This window comes from Tyto alba, unplaced genomic scaffold (assembly GCF_018691265.1).
Source record: "Tyto alba isolate M040663 unplaced genomic scaffold, T.alba_DEE_v4.0 Super-Scaffold_13, whole genome shotgun sequence".
Classification (NCBI taxonomy): domain Eukaryota; kingdom Metazoa; phylum Chordata; class Aves; order Strigiformes; family Tytonidae; genus Tyto; species Tyto alba.
This window is the reverse complement of record NW_024881275.1, coordinates 27,094,218-27,100,273: the sequence shown is the minus strand read 5'-3', so window position 1 is coordinate 27,100,273 and position 6,056 is coordinate 27,094,218. Positions and strand designations below refer to the sequence as shown.

Sequence of the window (6,056 nt, the reverse complement as noted above, 5' to 3'; positions counted from 1 at the left end):
GTTGTGATTGCAGAAGCAGGGGTACGGTGGGATCCTGACAGATGGGATGGAGATATTTGGGATTCTACAGGTTCTGATGAGGCTGGTTCCTCAGATGAACCTGTGGATGTAAAACCAGTGTGGAGACGGAAAATAGAATTGGATACTAACGGGCAACAAGTAAGGAATGATGTGATTGAAGATTATACTCAGCGTGAAATAAATGATATAATTGAAAGATTTAAGCAGAGACCAGGGGAACCCCTGCTCTCTTGGATGGTGCGTTTGCATGATCAGGGAGCAGCAGGGGTAACCCTAGATCCAGGGGAATCTAGGAAGTTTTTAGTTTTGAGTTCTGACTCCTTTGTGCAAGATGCATTCCGAAATAATCCTCAGGATAAAAATTTGTTAACCTTGGCTGCCTGGGGATGTAATAATAAATACCGCACGGACAATGATTGGCCAGGTGGGGAATGTCCCTGGTATACTTTGCGAGATTGTATACAGCGGATGAAGGAGGAAGGTATGAAATTGGCAATCTTTATAGGAGACCCTGACAGAATGATGCAAGCTGCCTTGTCTGTCACTCATAGAAACCGATTGATTAAAACTGCCCCACCAGCATATAAAAATGTAATAATGACTCTCTTAATTAATGAGACCGGAAATCCCATTGATGAAATAATTGAAAAAATACAACAGCTAGGTGATCTTGGAGAATGGGGCCCCCGAGGAAGTGCAGAAAACCGAGATACTCGGGACAGCCCTAAAGGAAATGAGAACAGAGTTTCTTGCAAAGAAATGTTTACAGCTTTATTGAAGGATGGCCTATCTCCTGAAAAGATTGATGGTGTTCCAACTAACGAGCTGTGGCGAATATACAAACAAAGAGGGCTGAATAAGCCTAGCAGGAGAGTGCAGAGTTCTGAAACTAAGAATACAGGGGTAACTCAGCCTACAGTACCTCCTCCTGAGCCTCAGCAGGACTTCCCATCTGCACACGGTGGGGCCTCCGCGGGCAGATCAGTTGTTCCGGGGGAAAGGGGGGATTGGGAGCTCTATTCTGATTTATACCCATGGAAGGAGACTAGGGAAATTGTCCAGCGTAGTAAACAGGAATGAAATTATGGCCAAGCTCCAGTGCAATGGGCACGGAAGGACCGACGGCCCCATGCAGAGCTCCAAATATTTTGGAAAAACCGGTCCTCACAAACAGCAAAAACCTTAATTGACACAGGAACGGAGGCCTCCTTGATGTATGGGAATCCAAAGAAATTTAAAGGACAACCTGTAATTATTACAGGTCTGGGAGGGAAACAAATTGAAGCTGTACAAACTCAAATTGAAATGAAAATAGGAAACCTCCCAAAACGACTGTATTCAGTCATGATTGTCCCCATTTCTGAATACATAATCAGAATAGACATTCTGAAGGGACTAACTTTGAATCTCCCAGATGGTCAGTAGCAGTTTGGGGTGAAAAATCATATCAGTATTAGAACAATTTTAGTAGGAAAAGTGAAAATGCCTCCTGTACAGATTCCTGCTGCTACTAAATTAGTGACTATGAAACAATATAGAATTCCAGGAGGGCATGAGGAGATATCACAGACAATTAAAGATTTATTAGATGCAGGAGTGTTGAAACCAGTTACCACAGCTTGGAACAATCCGGTATGGCCTGTCAAGAAAAGTGATGGGTCATGGAGAATGACAGTAGATTTTAGGGAATTAAATAAACACACCCCACCACTTACAACAGCTGTACCAGATACTATTACTTCAATAGAAAAGGTTCAAAAGCATTCAGGGACTTGGTATGCTGTAATAGATTTAGCTAACGCCTTTTTCACTATCCCAATTGCAGAGGAGCATTGGGACCAGTTTGCCTTCACCTGGCAAGAACGACAGTATACCTTTACCAGATTGCCTCAGGGATGGCTGCATAGTCCAACCATTTGCCATCGGACAGTGGCTGAGCATCGGATAAGATAAAATTGCCTCCTCATATGCAAATAGTGCATTATATTGATGATATCCTAATTCAGGGAAACGATGAGAAGGAAGTGCAACAAATACTTGAACAGGTGGTAGATCATATGAGACAGAAAGGTTGGGAAATTAATCCTAACAAGATTCGAGAACCATCCCAAACGGTAAAATTTTTAGGAATTCAGTGGCATTGTGGGCATCGGGAAATATTACCCAAAGCTCGACAGAAAATTTTGGATTTTGCAGTACCACAAAATAAAAATGAGGCACAGAGATTTATTGGATTGTTTGGCTTTTGGCGGCAGCATATTCCCCATTTAGGACAGATCCTGACTCCTTTGCATAAAGTAACAAGGAAAAAATATGAGTTTGAATGGGGAAATGAACAGCAAGCTGCTTTTGAGTCAGCAAAGCAAGCTATTCAAAAGGGCCTAGATTTGTGGCCATTGCAGGAGGGAGAAGTGGAGTTAAATGTGTCAGTAAATGGATTACATGTCAATTGGAGCCTATGGTAAAAACAGGGAAAGAAAAAGGTTCCCTTAGGTTTTTGGGGACGAAAGCTGCCAGAGGCAGGAAATAATTATACACCTTTTGAGAGACAGCTATTGGCATGTTATTGGGCGTTGGTAGAAACAGAGCAGCTTACAGTAGGACATGAAGTGTCCCTTCGTCCTGAAATTCCTATCATGCAATGGGTTAAAAGCTCTCCTAAAACCCATCGAATTGGGCATGCTCAAGAATCGAGTATCATAAAGTGGAAATGGTATATTCAGGATAGGGCCAAGGTAGGGGTTGATGGAGTAGCTACCCTCCACGAGAGAGTAGCTACTGCCCCCACAGGTGATTAAATAATGAACCCTGATTTCACAGTTGAACGGGAATCCCCAGTACGATGGGGAAATGCTTTCGACCAATTGACACCCTCTGAAAAGGAACATGCTTGGTTCACTGATGGATCAGCTAAGTATATAGGAGGGAAGAGGTTTTGGAAAGCAGTAGCTTACTATCCCCATCTAGAAAAATTTTTAGAAACTACAGGAGAAGGGAAAAGCAGCCAGTATGCTGAATTATATGCAGCTTATATGGCCTTGAAACAAGAAGACCTAGGAGAATGTCATTTATATACTGACTCCTGGTCAGTAGCTAATGGGTTAGCTACTTGGCTGCCAACATGGGTAGCCAAAGATTGGAAAATATACTCCAAAGAAGTCTGGGGAAAGGAATTGTGGAAGGATATTTGGGAAATAGTACAGAGGACTAAGGTGTCTGTGTTTCATGTTGATGCTCATAGTAATGTGGACACTTTAGAACGACTTTATAACTCTGTCGTAGACAACCGGGCAAAGATTTCCCAAGCTGGATTAGAATTCCCTCAGAAGGATGATCGTGAAGGCTTGGCAAAATGGGCACACCAAAAGTGTGGGCACCTTGGAGAGAAAGCCACTTACGGGTGGGTCCAAGAGCGTAGCATAACAATGTCACTTGATATGATCAAAACTATAATCGCCCAGTGCCCCGTGTGCCAACATACTCACAAATGTCCAGTGCCTAATATTGTGAAAGGACAACTGGGAAGAGGAAAATTGCCCAGACAAATTTGGCAAATGGATTATATCGGACCTTTACCTCAGAACCTAGGGTGTAAATATGTCTGCACTGCTGTACATACATATTCTGGATATTTGATTGCCCATCCTTGTAAGAAAGCTACTCATCACAGTACTATCTGTACTATAGGCATAATCATTTTGTACTATGGAATTCCATTGCAGATTCAAACTGACAGTGGGTCTAATTTTTGAAACAAATTTGTCCAACAGTATGCTGAGCAGCAAAATATTCAGTGGGTTTTTCATATACTGTACTATCCACAAGCTGCAGGATTGATTGAATGAATGAATGGGTTGTTGAAAGAGCAGTTGAAGAAGTTAGGAGATGGGAACCTATCCCGATGGAAAACTCATCTCACAGATGCGCTACATATTCTTAACAATAGGCCCACTGGGGAAATGGAAACCCCTTTGATGCTCATGACTACACCCAATTTACAAATAAAACCTCTGACAGTAAGTGAGACTTTGACTTACTGGGAAATTGTTCCAGGTGCGATGGCCCCTTACCGGGCCACTCCAGAGGCTGCAGGGCTAGATCTCTATGCACTGGAATTGATCAGGATAAATAAAAAACAGATGAAAGTTATCAATACTGGGATAGGAATTAAAATTCCTCCAGGACACTTTGGTTTGATAACTGCCCGTTCGAGCCTAGCCTTGAAAAGTATTCACGTCATGGAAGGAGTGATTGATGCGGATTATAAGGGAGAAATTAAAGTAATTCTGTTAAACAATGGTGAACAAGATTTGATTATTCATCCCCATGACAGAATAGCACAACTATTGATATTGCCAGTTTTGAAAGCAATTGTGAAAAAAGGGGATCCACCTCAAGTCACCACTGTTCGTGGAGATAAAGGGTTTGGATCAACTAATTTCAATAACGGAGCTGAAGTATGGGTCCAGAGTTCAAGCGGACCTCCTGAACCAGCTGAAGTAATAGCCACAGGAAAAGACAATACTGTTTTAATCATGAAACCTGGACAGGAAAAATGGGAATATGTTCCTGTGACTAAATGTTATCTGCGGGAATAACCAGATGTCTTAAGATTCTATCTTTTAGATCCTGCTAAGATGGATTTGCCTGTGTATCATCATGGTCCATTTGGGAAAGGCTTTCACACCAGGATGGCCATTGGAAGGTCCACGAGAGACACCGCTTAGGTGGCAATGGAAAAATGCAACCAAGACAAGACAACAGGATGATTTCCGATGCAAAGCCAATTCTGCCTGTATTATAGCCAATCTTACTTTCAGTACTCAGTATAATGAAACATGTACATACTGGTGGCCTTCAGGAACAGCATCACGATGGAGAGATCGTGGACGTCTTTTTGTAACCTGTCCTACAGATAGTTCAAATGTCACTATATCTAGTAAAGTATCTCTTAAATGTTGTAATGTATCAGGTCTGCCCAGTTCGAAAGATTATTACAAATGTGTTAATCGAACAGATGGTCATGAGGTGAATGCTGCTCATGCGATAACCCTTCCCATGGAAGAAATAGAAACACTAATATGCCATAATAATTCAGTAATGAAAAATCGGTTACACTGGGGAGACTTCTTTATTATGTTAAAATCTAAACCTCATATTTCTGTTGATCATTTGTACCGCATTCCATCTACTTGTGTTCAGGTAGCTCAACAATATCAGAAACATGTTATTCATTTCAATATTTCTTTCCCCCTGCTACCATCATGTAGATGGAAAAGCGCATGGTATGGTACCCTGTTAGGAGGAACTGGGGCAGGAATGGGAGTTTTAAATTCTATTGATATCGAAACCTTAACAAACAAAGTAAAGAATGCTGGTTATGATGTGGCGGAAGGAATTAGGTTGTAGGCTCAGTGGTTTCCAACTACCTTTACCCCACAAATTGGGTCACTGAACTATGATACAGAATTTTTAAAGCTCTTCAATAGGACTCAAATTAATCAGTGGCATGTTGACCACAACTTTAGCCAGATTATGAATTGGACAACAGGTACACTGCAGACTTTACATGTCCTTATGCAACGAAACAAAGTTCAGAGTGACTTAATGGCTAATAATGAGCTGTTATGGAGAAACATATTTAAGAAATGGATTCCTCAAACCCATTGAGTCAAATTATCTCCACAGACAGTGCAGTACACAGATTTATTCTGTGCTGGTCAAATAGTCCACTACGATGTTAGACAACATGAAGTTATGTGTAAATTTCTAGTACTGCCTGTAATTTTTGGGGAAAAAACACCCTTTGAACCAGAATATTGGCTGCTCCACTTGGAGGGAGATTATATAGACTCTAGGAATCGAACCCGTAAATTAGATTTGTGTACATCCACAGCAAATGGTTTATTGTGTGGACAAAGCTCACGGTTATATGAACCATGTTTATTGGAACAGTCAGTGAATCTGTGTAAATGGACAATTTTGCCCAAAAGCTTTGATATGTTTGTAGAAATTAGTGCTAAGCATGATTGTAT

General features: G+C 41.3%; 1 pseudogene; it reads left to right on the top strand.

Moving 5' to 3' along the window:
• The first annotated feature begins 1,479 nt into the window (after window positions 1-1,479).
• On the top strand, window positions 1,480-3,773 carry LOC122152897 (annotated as a pseudogene).
• The last annotated feature ends 2,283 nt before the right edge of the window (window positions 3,774-6,056 follow it).